The sequence below is a fragment of the Sinocyclocheilus grahami genome, unplaced genomic scaffold (assembly GCF_001515645.1).
Source record: "Sinocyclocheilus grahami isolate Dianchi unplaced genomic scaffold, SAMN03320097.WGS_v1.1 scaffold675.1, whole genome shotgun sequence".
Classification (NCBI taxonomy): domain Eukaryota; kingdom Metazoa; phylum Chordata; class Actinopteri; order Cypriniformes; family Cyprinidae; genus Sinocyclocheilus; species Sinocyclocheilus grahami.
The window spans coordinates 457,991-474,453 of NW_015505854.1; the positions used below are offsets into that span (position 1 = coordinate 457,991).

At 39.1% G+C, this 16,463-nt stretch overlaps 1 long non-coding RNA gene across 2 annotated transcripts in view; it reads right to left on the reverse strand.

Moving 5' to 3' along the window:
* Nucleotides 1–10: 10 nt before the first annotated feature.
* The window catches only part of LOC107559155 (uncharacterized), a 77,861-nt gene continuing 61,408 nt past the window's right edge, over nucleotides 11–16,463 (reverse strand). For both annotated transcript variants that reach the window (XR_001605568.1, XR_001605569.1), the window contains exon 3: nucleotides 11–833. This is a non-coding gene — a long non-coding RNA (uncharacterized lncRNA). The remainder of the gene's footprint in view (nucleotides 834–16,463) is intronic.

Genomic DNA, 16,463 nt, shown 5'->3' on the forward strand with positions numbered 1-16,463 from the left:
GTTCTCAAAGGCGTAGTCACTCAATCCGGCATTAGGGTTTAACTAGGTCTAGATCACTCTATAAATGTCTCCTTAACAAGCAATAACATTTGAGTTGTCTTTAGAGGGGGTCTATATGGTTTAAATGGATGTGTACAGAATACAAATACTCTGAGATCAATGTCAACCTTTACGTCTGTACAGATAAAAATGTTGAATAAATGTTGTAACGGCGTAACCGACAAAGACAATGCAGGAAATGTACAATTTGTGAACTATGTACAAACATGGTGTCTTCACATTGCTAAGAATAAGCCTGTAGTCATATCCTGTACACAATATACACAAGACGCTGTTCTGAAAGAATTTGAATGCTGTTGTCTTTCTTCACCCCATCTGGCTAGAGCCTCCCAACCACCATTTATAAAACGCTGGGCTAATGTGAAGTACAATAAAACAGCATCTGGTACGAGAACCGGAGGGCCGTCAGAGAGACAGAAAGAGTCCATGTGGTCTGGAAATATCTGGTGGAAGTTCCGTTTTGAATTCCTTTTATTGTCTGGACTGCATCATCAAGCATGCAGGGCTATTTCAAGGCTTTCCTAATTTGTTTTTCATTGTTGGCGAGACATCTGACTGTAAAATCAGTGTCGAGTCAGTAGAAGGGGATTGTGGGTAAGGCTGAGGAATGGCACTCAGGTTGATAAAGGGTTTCTGATTTCTCTCAATCCTCCATCATCTTCCTCCTCCTCATCTTTGTCTTCATCAGGGGTGGATTTTGGAGAGGTTGTGCTTTGTGGCAGTCTTGGAGCCGTGGGTCACCCTAAGCCAGAAGCATTCCAGTGTTACACTGTCTGTAAAGAAAGAGAAAAAGAGATTTGTTTAAAAATTGAAATATGATATAACGTATTCATTAAAGGGGTCATATGATGCAATTTCAATTTTTACTTTCTCTTTGGAGTGTTACAAGCTCTTGGTGCATAAAGAAGATCTGTAAAGTTGCAAAGACTAAAGTCTCAAATCCAAAGAGATATTCTTTACAAAAGTTAAGTTAACCACGCCTACTTAAAACGGCTCGTTCTAACACGCCCCCACATATCTACCGCACTATGTGGGAAGATTTGCATAATGCCGCCCAAATGTTCACGCAAAGAAAGGCGGTGTAACTTGTGAAAGTCATTGTGAAAGCGAAACTACTTTGTTTGGTCTTCCAAAAGAGGCCGATATCCGTCCATACATTGCTGGCCAATCACAGCACACCTCGCTTTTCAGACCGATGAGCTTTGTAAAAATTGACACGTTTCAAAAAGGCGGGGCATAGAGGAGAAACAATTATGTACCAGTATGGTAAAAATTTTTTTTTTTTTTACTTTAAACTGCATAAACACAAATTTCATTACACCAAATACACAAAATATTGTTATTTTTAGCAGCATCATATGACCCCTTTAAACAAAAAAACACTTCATTTTAGTCAATTAAAACAGACATCTTACTCAGAAAAAAAAATCATAATAATTGTTTTAAATAGTTTCCAGGCCGTGAAACTAGTTAACAAATAGTGCTGAGAAATTAATTTATTGAATTTGATTCATTTATTGGATCAGTTTAAGATGATTGATTTTAAGCTAAACAATTATTAACCTTTTCCTCATTTTAATTAATTCATAAATCCATTCATGATTTTTTTAAAGTTACAAATAATAATAAATATAGTTAAATATCACAGATTGATTGCGTCAAATATTGAGTTATGCCGTTAAACTGACCTCACAGCTACTACCTTGAAAGTTGAGTGATTTGAGTGAGTGAGAATGTATTCAATAAAATCATTAAAAAGAACTGGTTAAAAAATGTGTTCATAGACATCACTACTAATAAATGATGCATGCTCAGCATACAGTACAAAATGTTTTATACACTACTTAGATTTATTATTGTAAATTGTAATTTATTATTGGTGAACAAATGCGCACATTGGGATAACTAAATTAGGAAGAGTCTTTTATATTCCAGGCCCAGTGAAGAGCACTTCTCTTGAGATTTAAACAAAGAAAGTCTCCTTGTGCGTCAGGGGTGAGCGAGTTTCCCAGGAGTGACATGAGCTGGACCCTTTATCGCCTGTGTGTTTAGCGAGGCTTTGACCATGACCCGGAACAACTCCATAAACAAACAGCCCGTCACACTCATTACTCGCTCCAACAGAGTAATTGACACATCAAGAAACCAATCATAAAGGAGTCCTGTCCCGCCCTTTCACGCTTGTGTGGCCAATGAAATCAATAACCTGGACCAGCAGACGAGGATAAAAAAACTAGCACACCAGAAAATCAGATGGCATTTCAACACAAATGCAATACAGATCTGGTTTAGTGTGTCAAAATATGTACAAAATATAAGCTTGTTCTGTTCCCAACATGCGAGAAAAGTGCAACCCAGCATGTGATTTGAAGAACCGGTTGTGTAATGCTCAGAGTACATACTCTCCTGCACAAACAGGGTTGCGTAATGTACATGTAGACGGTGTACCCTTCTCGGTGCAGGTGACCTATCTGTGTTTGCTCCCACACACACACACACACACACTGTATAAAGAGACCAATTCGTGTGCAATGCCAGAATTGCACACATGGATTGGGGTACGATATTGAAAGATGGACAAGGTGTTCCTTGTACATCCAAGGGATAAGACTGAGACTATGGCACTCATAAACAAACAAGCTGTTCCTTCTGTATTTTCGAGTTGAGCGTGTGGGATTGGAGGTGGGGCGGCACTCTATTTCTGGTTCCACTCAGTCTCTTCCCTGTTCGCGCTCTCTTTCTTGTTCTATCTGTTCTCTCCAGAGAGGTAGAGAGGTATGGGAGAGGTAGAGGCAGTAAAAGTGTCACCGTGTAATGAATGGGCCCCTGATGGAGGGAGAGAAAGAGAGTTGGTGGGGGGGGGGGGGGGGGGGGGTGCTCTTGATGAGTCTCAAGAGGCTCTTCTGAAGTGGCACTAAACCATTTGTGTATGTGTGGGAACTGGTGGGACCGCCCCGATCCTGGATAGCGGGAGATAAAGTGGGAACACAGATGTAGTGTTTCTGGGCCAGCCAGGTGTCACATACTGTATTGTTTGCAAATGGCTGAACATAGATAGGAAAGCTTCCAATTTCCAGTCTCAACAAGGGTACCGCTCGGCAAGGTCTTATCTAGGGGGCACGGGAACTAGAGGGATTCTTGTAGCACACATCCACGATGTCTGATATTATGTTTAGTGCCTAGCGCTGAAGCACATTTTAAACAGATAAAGGTGCCGGCTTATCCCTACCACAAGGAAGAAGTCTGATCAGAGCATCTATCCGCAGATCTACTGGGAGATGCACTTCATCTTTGCGTTGATTTCCATCTCTTACCAACCTCTCGACTATCTATGACCTATAGAGGTGACAATAGAAAGCTTTGGGAGAATCTCAACTCTTCATCGTAGCCACATAGAGCAACTTGGCCAAGATTGACAATCGTCTGACCTACAAAAAGGGCACAAAAGATTTTTAAATGTGTCTTAAATGCACCCAGAACAAACAATACCCAATAATAACATGCACTAAATGATGTTGACAGTGTGCCACAGGTGACCGGGCATCTGAGCTTTCCGCCTCGAGGTCTTCTGGAAAACTGTTGGCTCTGTGTTGGCTTGCATCCTCTGCTCAAGCCTCTCTACCTTCGGGGAAGTCTGGGTGGCCATCATTTGGGTTTTATGACCCTTTTCTGCCTCCCCAGCAGGAGGAGCAAATGCTCAGCTGGGTCTAGACAGACGCTGGTGATATTGCTTTCCTCAAGGCATAGATTTGCATATAATAAAAACAACAGCTTTGCCAGTTGTGCCAAGTTTGGCCCTAATGATGTCTTGGAAATACTAGTTGTTATCCAGATTCGCAAGAGTTTATTAGCCAAATATGCAACTAGACTACAGAGTTAAGCTATTTGGGAACTAGTCATTGGTTGGGAATCTAGATAATAGTTGATTGAGAGTGTTCAGATCAGATCAGGTCAGCAGTATCTAAAAAGGTAGTCAGGCTAAGACAGACAGGCAAGTAGAGGTCAATCCCAAAAAGATCTTATCCTACAACTCAGGGATCAAGAAGACCCCTTCAAAGTAAAATCCAAGCTTTCTTTTCCCAAATCCCAGAGAGACGCTGTGCAAAAACCTGCAAAAATGATCTCAACTGCTTCTATAACCATGCATGTCCTGCCAAGAAGGCCTTTGTGTCTGAGGTACTGGAAGATTCATGAGTGGATGTTTTTCTCGTTTCTTCAACGGAGCCTTATTGATCATTGTATTTGGAATCATTTGATAGTTAATCAATGTTTTTTTTCTTTCAGCACACTGGGCAAGTGCGCCGTTTTTCAAAGGCCGGCCTTGATCCTGGAAACTAAAATTTATACACACCAACTCACCTTGTTCACACAAATCTAGCTTGAATCATAGTTATATTTCACAGCAACATACAACTACCAAAAAAAGCAGCTTTTTAAACATGACAGTAATTTAATTCGGATACGTACCATGACAAATCTTTTTTCCCCTGCATTTACCTTAGTATTACAATTCATTCAACTTCTGGGTGTTATAACAATGTTATATATCATAACCTACTTTGGTCCTTTTTATCTGCTTTCCTCTCTGTGTCTAGCTTGAAATAGCTGTCTGGTTGTGGTATGTACCATCTAAAACAGCAAGAACACAAATACACCCGGATTTCCGAGGTAAACTGTAATCTAAAGAACTTCAGAGTTACTGATATGCTGATAAGCATTACATGGTCCTGTCCAGGACAGGCCAGTGTAGTGATGCAAGACAAAAGGTGACTTTCAGAGGTAAACGGATCTCCCATTGACCCCCAGTATATGTCTGCATCACTTCCTGTATGTACAGCCCCGGCTGTAACCAAAAGCCTTTCCCTGAACACTCACAATATATCCGCTTAATCTACCCCCATTTACAACGACACTCTCAATCTGTATCACTCTCCCGCTCCCTCTGCCTGTTTAAATAGGGGAAGAGAGGCATTATGACATCATGTCCTGTAACAAAGCCATCATTGCAGCTGATCGTCTGCTGCTGCATGCCTGTTCTCTGACCTGTACCGACACGTCCGGTTCCCGCTCCAGGATGGGCGGCACATCTGTGAGAAGCGCAGACAGGCTGGAGAGCTGTACCACGTGCCAGGTGTTTAATATCAGCACTGCGTGGTGCAATTACCCCGCAGAAATTAGCTTTTAATTCCGTTTTATTGGCCCAATATTGCTTCTGGTGTTTAGGTTTTTAAACATTATAATTAGTTTTGAAAAGATTGGTCGACCTCATTCTATTCCACAATACCCCATGGCTTTAAACAATGTTCAGCGGTGGCATGGATGCAGGTTTCTGGAAATGCCTGGGTTGCGGTGAAATACGATTTTAATAGCGCAGGAGAGCTTTGAGACCGCTGGCTAGAGACGCACTTATTGGTGAATATGCTGCTAAAAATATAAAAAGAATATGATTTTAGTGTTTCGGAAACAATTTCGGTAACCTATTTATGCAAAACAAACAGGAAGTAGAGGGAAAAATGCATGGAACGGACCATTTTACTACACAAAATGTGCTTATGCCATAAAATTGTCGATGGCAGGGCTTTTCAAACTTTTGAATGCAGAAGACCCAAATTCAGACCTATTTATACTGTAATTAATTGTTCTGTTATTAACATATTACATGAAAAATGTTTAGATATACATACACACACACACACTGTAGCCTGTTTAAGACACATCCAAGCATAGTAAAATTGAAATGAAATGAATATTGGCTGCAGGAGAACAATTGCATCTTATTCTTAAACTTGCACAGGCTTAGTGGGCTGTGAAATACCAAAGTGTGTAGATATTTTTAATTAATATGATCAATCGTACGGCTCTCGGAGGAACAGATACACTCGATAGAGAGATGCGACCTGGAAAATTTATGATCCACGGCCATCCATAAACTGTCACCTCTCCAGCGCTCGAGATTAGCATGTGATTAAAATGTAGGTCAATATTTATTAAGAGCCGTTATAAAGTCAATGTTAGTTTTATGAAATCCAGTAGCTGACTGCGAGAGAAGTTTATGACTAGATAATACATTTCTTTAGAGGTAGTGCACACTCTGACGCAGTTTATAGGAGACGCATTTATATTATGTTTAGTAAGTAAATCTAAGTTTGGTAATATGAATGATTAGATTGATTATAGATGGTTTTACTGGTTTTGAACCTTTGGCCTTTGAGAGATCTTAGCTGAATTTATATCAAAGGTCTGGCACAAGTAGTTCCTGTCGTCAAAGAAACGTTTCAGAATGCGGGGAGTTTCAACACACCCCAGAAAGAAGATACTAATCTGCCGTGCCCCTCTTTTGCCTTCATGTGTGTGTGTGTGTGTGTGTGTGTGTGTGTGTGTGACATAGTTTTATGCACTCAACAGGGCAGTGCATGATGAAGTGCGCTAGAGCTCGCTAGCTATTATAAGACAATAAGATAACAAGCTCTCTTATTCATTCAGAGGAGAATTTCAAGCGGCAGAAATCAGAGTAAAGTACGTCCGCCTGCGCTGGGACATTTTTCCAAATTTATCTCCGCTGTCTCTTGACGTTTTAGTCGAAATACTGCGAGTGAAAAAAGCTCTGCTTAGCGCGAGACGAGTTGACCTTGTAAACCTTGACTTATTTTGTGCGGAAGAGAGAAAGGGAGGGCGGAGGGAGCAGAGGAGAAGTCGTGCCTGTCATGCCTTTCAAACAAAAAGAAAAACGAGTGCTCGGCCCCAAGTACAATTATTCCCTGCTGTCTGGAGATTCATCAGAGAGAGAGAGAGAGAGCGAGCGGCGGAAAAACCGCGGAAAGAAAAATCGAGAGTACCAGAAATCGAGCAAGTGCAGAGAAAAGAGCTAGACGGCCATCGAGGAGAGAAAGAGAGCGAGTGCGAGAGAGAGAGAGGGAGAGGAGGTAAAAAAGGCGAGAAGAAAGAGGATTTGTCAGTGTGCTTTAGTGGAAAGCTCACAGCTAAAGGCTGAGGTGGCAGTAATGAAACATTCATAATCGGCACAGACACGCTTCAACACACTCGCTGACACACTGTTTAAGCACTGCCGCCACTCCAAGGTCACTCTCTCTCTCTCACACACACACACACACACACACACACACCTGAGAACAAAATAAGACTGAACAGTGTGAACGGGAGCCTCGCTCTCTCTCTCTCTCACACACACACACACACACACACACACACCTGAGAACAAAATAAGACTGAACAGTGTGAACGGGAGCCTCGCTCTCTCTCTCTCTCACACACACACACACCTGAGAACAACCAAGACTGAACAGTGTGAACGGGAGCCTCGCTCGTTCACACACACACACACACAAACACACACACACACACACCTGAGAACAACCAAGACTGAACAGTGTGAACGGGAGCCTCGCTCACTCTCTCTCTCTCTCTCTCACACACAGTGTGAACTGGAGCCTCGCTCTCTCTCTCTCACACACGCACACACACACACACACACACCCGAGAACAGCCAAGACTGAACAGTGTGAACGGGAGCCTCGCTCACTCTCTCTCTCTCTCTCTCTCACACAGTGTGAACTGGAGCCTCGCTCTCTCTCTCTCACACACGCACACACACACACACACACACCCGAGAACAGCCAAGACTGAACAGTGTGAACGGGAGCCTCGCTCACTCTCTCTCTCTCTCTCTCTCTCACACACAGTGTGAACGGCAATAATAATAAATGATTAAGATGAGTTAAATGTTTTAAAATAAGACAGAACAAGCATTAAATAAGCTAAACCCACAGAAAGAGACATTTATTATTTTAATTCACTTCCTCAACACTTTTCTTTTTCTTTGAAGAACCATTTTCTTAAAACCTGAATATACAAGGTGATAAATAAAGTCTAATTTCTAGACCTGGAAAAAGTCCTTTAAAAATAATAAATTCTGATAACTCCATGGGGTGGTTTTATACATTTTATGAATATACATTTGCCAAGCTCTAGAAATTGTGCATAAAAATAGATATTTTTAAGATTCTATATCCAGTAAATCATGAAGAACTGGAGAGTTGGACCATGGGGCACCTCGCAGTCAAAAGGCAGCGTTGCGCGGCAGGATAAACTTACTAAACGAAGTGTTGAGCACTGATGAAGTGTGAAGCGAGCCGGCACACGGAGAACAAACAGTGGCAATAACAGCCTGTTTAATTGTAAGTGTCAGAGAGAGGGCAGAAAATAGCTGTGGAAAAAAAACTAAATGAAGACACTTTTGGTGCAAGAAACCTTGAATAACTTTGTAAGTGGGCTTTAGGGAAATAATAAAATGCTATAAAAGTGTAGAATATGAGCTCTTTAAATTGGCAGTGGAAATGGCGTTTATGCGAGACTCTCTCTCTGTCACTGTCCTCCTCATTAGGTCTCGTGTTCAGAGCTCCTCCAGCCGCCATGTTCTGTCTTCAAGCTCATTTTTCTCTCTTTATAAGTTTCTGCAGTGGTTCAATCGATACCTATCAAAAGTATTACATACATAGATTTGTCACCAGCGAATATAGATGCAGCCATTTAAAGGAATAGTTCACATGCAGGTGAGCAAACAGAGATAGAATCTTTGTTTTTAGGTTAATTACTCCTTATCTTACAAAAATTAACCATGGTTTTACAAATTTGCAAATGGCAAAAAAAATTTAGCATGGCAAAATTTGATTTTGGAATCAAATTGTAGATACCAAATTTTATATTGATAGTCTGTTGTCTTATAAAAGAAGTATTTGCGGTTGTAAGTAAATAAATTATTAAATAAAGTTAGTCATGCTGTTTTCAGTAAGTGAGTAGAGTTTCACTACAATCCCAAAAAGCACTGTCCATTTCAACCTCATGTTCTATTTATTACATATAGGAATTTGCTAACACTTATAGTGGCACAGCAATTTAACGTAAAAATGGAATAACACATTAATCATTGTTGTTCCAAACCTGTACAATTTTTTATATTTATACCACACACAAAAGCTATTATTTTCCATAAAATGAAAGTGAATGGGGACTGGGAGTGTGAAACTTCAAAACAAAAAATAAAATGCAAATAAATAAAATAAAATAAAAAATAAATAAGCATTATATTTCAAAGCCATACCACATCTTTGCGTGAGAAACAAACCAATAAATAAATAAACAAATTAATAATAATAATAATAAAAATAAGCAAAAAGCAACAATTTTGTGGAAACACTCATTTTCTGTGAACAATGATTCTGTTTCTACACATAAAGCTTACAAATGACAAGACCTTAAACACTGCTTACGTGTCATATAAACCACTTTTATCATAGTTTTATGCATTTTGTTGTCTTTTCTGCATCTTGAGAGCCCGAGTTCCCATTCATTTTCATTGTGTGGAAAAGAGCAGCTTGAACATTGTGCTAAGTGTCTCCTTTTGTGTTCCACTTCAGAAACTAAGTCACAAAGGTTTCAAACAACACAAGAGTGAGAAAATAATGACAGAATGTGCATTTTTAGATGAGCTAATCCTTTGTTAGCTTGTTAAAACTAGATGAATGTAGCGCGATGCAATTTAATGCTGGATAATTAGCCATTCTCTCACCCGCACAAGTCTCTCTGCTCATCGCATCTTAGTCTGTTACTAAACCGCAGTCGAGGAGTCTGTGTTAGTCCATCTCTGTGATGTCTGTGAATAAGTCTGTTACTCGGCGTGTTTGCGTTGGCGAACACCATGCTCAGCAAACTTGCCTTTGAAGTGCTGAAGCCCCTCAGCGGGAGCCCTTAACTAAAGAAAACAACCCAAACAGGACTTAACAAGAACCAAACTAAAGAATTAGCTTCAGCGACAGCAGCGGTGTACAGCGTCTAATAGAGAACTAAAGCAGCTGCGACGGGACGCGTTTCTGCAATCACTCCATGCTGTAGATTAGCACCTGAAACTCAAATCGCCTGTGACTATGCATCATTTATCCTCGTTTTTATTAGAACTACATCTCCTGGATATGTATATGAGAAACAAACCAGGAGAAATCATATATTGTGACGGCCTGCGGTATGTTAAAAGAAAAATCCACAAGAGGCTGTGCGCTAAAGTGATAAGAGCTGCTATTAGGCCCACAGTCTTATGTGATATTATATTCATAACTATATATATGCCTTTGAACAGTGACTCATCCAATCTGACTTTATAGTTAAAGCAATGTTGTGTAAATATTGTGTAAACTGAAGAGCTAAACAGGATATTGCGATAAATTATATATATATATATATAGTTTTTTATATATATAGTTTTTTTTTTAATTTGATGTAAAATTAATATTGTGCATTTTGTTTGGATTTGTTTGCATGCTCTTGAAGGCAACCTAAAATGTCCCTCAAAACCCATTGATGCTTGATGTAATTGCTATATAAACCTGACTTAATATACTAAACAATTGCTAATTATATTGTAATTATCATTTTATATATGTATAATAAACCATGTCTCAATCAAAAGTTTTATTTTTGCAATAAGTCAACCTGAAATGCTGCTCGCAACCCTTTTTACTTCCATAACCTCATCGCTATACAAATAAACTTGACTTGATATATTAATTAATTAATAATCATTCAACAATAATAGTTACAAAAAAATATACTAAATAGAGAACATGGTTGTGTTTGCAATGGAATACAACCATACTAAATACTAGTATATTATATAACATACATAATATCATCCACTCTTATAGTATAACAGTGTAATATTTATAAAATTATTTGTTTATTAATATTTATAAAATGTCAATTGTTTTATATTAATTGAATTATAATAAACTAAAATTCGAAATATATTGTAATATGCTGTTTACTGTATACTCCAATCGTTTAAAATATCATCTTTCCCATTCTAACTATAAGTATATTGTACTTTGTATTGAACAAAACAGCAATAAATCTGACAATCAACCAAGTTAATAAAATCTGTGAATTTTGTTCAGATTTGTTTGCTTGGTGTTGAAGTCGACCTGAAACATCACTCACAGCCAATTTTGCTTCCATACTCTGCCGTATTTCAGTCGTGGGACTTGCCTGAATCCGCTGGGATTTGATTGGACGTCTCTCTATGACAGGTGGCTGGAGGGAGGAGGGAGGAGGGAGGAGGGTGACGTCGTCAGCCAACAAGAAAACTTTTAGAAGTTATATTACCAAAACAAACTTCACTTTCATCCGAATAGCACGCGCGGATGAATCTCGCACAATACGAGCGGGAACGTAAACAGCGTTGATTCTGATTTCACGTAGAATTCGTTAAGCATTCACAACATACGTAACGGAGTCCATGAATGATGCATCCACCTATACTCTGCGGCCATCTCCACACCACCGCCTTCCTCCTGCTTTTGATATATAATTCATCCAAAACACAGCGCATTAATAAGCCGTCTGATCTTTTTGTTGACGGCGCGCTACAGTAAGTATATTAATGTAGATGCAAACAGTGCACATCAGCGTTTTTGCGAGTTGTGTTCCAAACATACAGCGAGGAACGCCGTTTTCTTCGCGAAACCCGGCAGAGCGACCGTAACAGCCGTGACGGATCTCGCAAGGTTCAAACAAACTCATCAGCTATTGTCTATAACAGTAGGGCCGCCTGAGCAACAAACAATGGGATCCATATGTTGATGAATTTCTGAGCCATATGTGATGAATAAAAAGTGAAAAATGAAAGACGGAGGAACAGGCAGGCGTGGCGAGATGAATCTGTCTCTCCAGAAGGCGAGTGCGGAGGGAAACAGGTTTGCGAGGCGCTGCGGGAGGGACGGACGGAGAGGAGGTGGGGGTCTCTCCGAGCGTCTGCTGCGCCGGCGAATGCAAACGAGCCAATCTGGGAGACGAGTGAAGAAACGCGAGCGAGCGCGAGCGCGGCGGGACTGTCAGGTGGTGACGGCACTCACACAAACGGCTACCTAATGACTCGATTTATTCAAATGCCGCCCAGTTCCTCCTAATGGTGTCTTTCCAGCTGCATTTCCACTCGCAGCGCTCGCTCTCTCTCTCCCAGCCGGAGCGAGTGTGGCGTTTAAGGGCCCTAATCCCTCGGAGGGACCCTCGCATCTCGACACCGCGGCCCGCGGGAACCCCCGTGTTGCTCAAGCATCTGATCAGGCTCTGAAACAGCTGCCAGATCCGTCGAGATCCCGCTAACAAACATCCCGCTTGTGCTTTAACAACAAGCGGCTGATAGCTGCAGGAGAACGTGTTCAGAGTGAGACACCAGCACATTATCTACCTCATAACATTAATGATCACTTATTCATTCAGAATAACTGATATTATGTATTAAATAAATAATAATAATTACTAAATACTTGGAGAACATGGCTGTATAATACAATTTGTGTAATATAAGTTTATATTTATAAAGTAATACTGATTATTTTGTTATTTTTTATTATTTTTGTTGTTTTTTCGGTTTACTGTTCGTTTAAAGTCATATGCATTTTAAAAAGCACTACATAAATAAACTTGAAATATAAATTCATATTAACTAAAAATGACTTAATAATAATAATGACTAAATTATTACTAAATCAGTAAATTAAGAACATGGCTGCGTTTGAAACGCAACCATTCTACATACTGAATAACAGTACATATTATATGTATAAAATAAGTAAATTGTTATGAATAGTTTTGTTTTAAACAATATATATATATATATATACACACACATACATACATATAGGCTAATAATTTATGTAGAATACAACTATAATAAGTACTACATACAATAAGTATATTTTATCAAAAATATATTTATCATACACAGTTATTATTATAAGAAAATGAATTATAAGTAAATCAATAGTATTATAGAAATCAATCATAAGTAAATAAATTACGAAGAAATTATTATGAAATAAAACTTTATTAATAAATAATAACTTCCTCATTTTACTCATTAAAAAAAAAATTTGCTATAGCAGTTTACCCAACTATGACAACTTCGGCTTCTAAGAAACCCAGAAATGCGAAAAGGCTCCATTACTTCCAGTTCATTCATCACATTGGAAATGGAAGGTCGAATCAAGCGCATTGCATTGTGGGACACAGTATTTCACCGAGTAAGATCTATACACTGCACATTTTTTCAAACGTGCACATTATATATTTAATACCGCTGCTGTGCTACCGTCGCATCACACGTTAACGCTCACCTTGCAAAGGGTGACTGTTTTCATCTGTTTGCAAAAATGACGAACAAAAGCATAAATATTCAGTGTTTGTTTATGAGCTCACTTGAAAACGCTGATCAGTGACGGCAGATTTTCACGTATAGTGTGATGAAAAATAAGTATGTTTGAACTCAGGGTGTGGAAATAAAAGCATGAAATAAGCAAGTGTATAATACAAAAGCAAAAAAATCATTAAACGCAGCGGTGGGTTTGTCGTAGGCGTATCGGGAGATCTTCTACATGAGATAATCTAATTCCCCATAATCCCTGGGCAAATATGACTCCAGCTAATCTCTGCATCAATATTTGCCTTCCGTTTTTAATTATCACATCAAACAGAGTGCAGTACGATCAGAGCGAGCACCATTGCTAAGCCGCACAACATTTTTAGTGTTGTCCTGTTTGCGCTGCATTGACATTTGGCAACAACAGCGAGGGATTATTTGGCGTTCGACACACAGGAACACTCAGCAGCGACCAAACATCCACCACACGCTATCCAGGGTCTTCCTGAAGTTTCCAGTGATTCAGAGCGGAATTACACGCCGTGCACGGCATATACAGCACATGCTCAGGAAAAAAAGGTACAAAAGCTGTCACTGGTGCGGTATCTTTTCAAAAAGTACACTTTTGCATCTTTTAGGTAGGATATGTACACTTTAGATACGGTTATGTACCTATAAGGTACTAATATTGACCCTTTACCCACACGAAAAAATACTATAGTAAATACCATAGTGTTTTTGAACCGTAAAGTGTATTATAGCCTACTTTGTTAATGAATGCTTCAGCATACTGTAGTATTAACTATAGCAGCAGCAACTATAGAAATACCACAACAGATTAATTCAAGTACTGTACTATAGTATGGTTCAAAAACACTATAGTACTTACTATAAATTACTATAGTATTTTTAATGTGGGTAGGCTTTTGAAAAGGTACCGCCGCGGTGACAGCTTTTGCACTTTTTTTCTGAGCGTGTAACTACTAGGGATGTAACGGTATGAACATTTCTCATCACGATTATAGTGACCGAAATGATCACGGTTATCGGTATTATCACGGTATTGTTCAAATGTGCGGGAGATGTTCAAAAAGTACTGACACACAAATCACTTCACCAAGATTTACATTTAAAATCAACAAACAACTAATAAAATGAGTTTTTGTTTGCATAACTAAAACAATAACATTGCCAATGATGTCCGGATTTTAAATGACAACTTGACTGACAACGGTTTATCTAATAGCATGTTCAAATATCTCATGTAAATGTTCAAATAAAGCTTTGAAAAAGTTTCATAAATGGTAAACCTCACATTTCAGCTTTTAAATAAAGAAAAGGGTCAAGTCAAAATGATAATTGATTAATAAATGATTATATGTATTTATCTGCTCCATAAATAATACTAGATACCTTATTGTTTAAATGTGTAGAATCCACATAAGCTTGTTTTTCATCAACCAGACAAAATGTACAGTAGCGCATGCAGATTCGGTCCGTTTTTTGAGCTACACACCTTTCACTTTTTAAGACTAAAACAAAAGATGGCTTCATTGTTACTCTTAATTAAAAAGCATAAAAACAAAAAACGGTAAGATACAATGACAAACTAGCTTATAAAACATGCAATAGAAATGCAGCGCTTATGAGTTAAACAATGCGGTGGTCGCGCCAGTGTGACCGCGCACAAAATTTAGTAACACCGGCAGAAAAAATTATCGCAAAATGCGCCCATTTGGTCGCACTCTGGAGCCCTGTGCGGGACAGTATTTATTTATCCTCAGTTGTTGAAATCGCGGTAATCGAATACGGTTATAGTGATAATTAAAAGATGAAATGGTAATACTAACCATGGGGTATTTTATCATGATTTATCGTCACAATCGTTACATCCCTAGTAACTACTACAAAAACCGTCATTGGGATGCTTCCCTAAAGTACATCTCTGTACCTTCTTTACCCATAAATAGTGCATATCAGTATCTCAAAGATACTTCAAAAGTACATATTGGCCACTAAAGTGTAGCCTATAGTGCATATGAGAACCTTTTGAAAAGGATACCAATCCATTCACAATTTTTATTTAACTATAAAAAGACAAAGCGTTGAATGTTGACTTTACAAAGCCGTACAAATAGACGAATAGGAAAGAGCCAGCCCGATCTCACGGCAATTTGTACAGATTTTACGAGGTGGCTAATTTGTACGAATTCGTACGACCTCACTCGTACAAGTTCAGACGATTTGTGCTAAACCGTACGTATTTTACAATTCGTATGAATTTGTACGAATCACCTACACCTAACCCCGCCCCTAAACCTACCCGTTCACTGGGGTCTAGACAAATAAATCACAAAATTTACAATCACATTTTTACAAAATTTTATTGTACAAAATCGTACGAGTGAGGTCGTACGAATTAGCCACCGCGTAAAATACGTACGAATTGGTCGTGAGATAGCGTTCGAAGCGCAGAATGAGAAAACAAGCAAACGGAAGTCGACTCTGATACTCTGATTCACGAGAGTCTCAGAATCTCACTGAAGAAAACAGATGAACACAATACATATAAAGCGCGGGACTCTGAAGAAAGGTCCCGTACTCCGCAAGCCCCAGTGATTTACACGGCTTTGGGATTTATAGCGCTTTGAAAGAGCATAATAACACTTGCAAACATAATAATCATCTGGAAAAATAGAGAAAACAAATCCCTGCCTTTGTTATCTTACAATTACTATTGTGTATTTTATTGCATAATGGGTCTCAGCAGTGCAGTTAATGGTATTACTGGCATAAGACCAGCACTTGGCTTGTAAATAAACATAATGGCACTTTTTAATAAATTACTTCACCTCGACACAACAATAATTTAATCACCCTTATGAAAGAGGGACAGGTTGACAATGCTGGATTTATGATGTTATAGATTAGCCATCATCATTACTCTTGGATCTGTAATATATTTCTCAGATGAATTTGCTAATGTGCAGTCGCTGGCTAAAATGAATATTGGCCGGCCACCGCGCTTTTAAAACGCTGGACCGCGTTCAGGATCTTTGGAAAGCAGAGAGACGTGTTTCATATGATCAGATCTCGGGCCTCGACAATGCTTGGCTTTGCATTTATGTCGTTTGATTTAAGTAACCTCGCTTTTACCTTAAAATACCGCTTTTATGTTCTGTGTTCTGCATCTTTG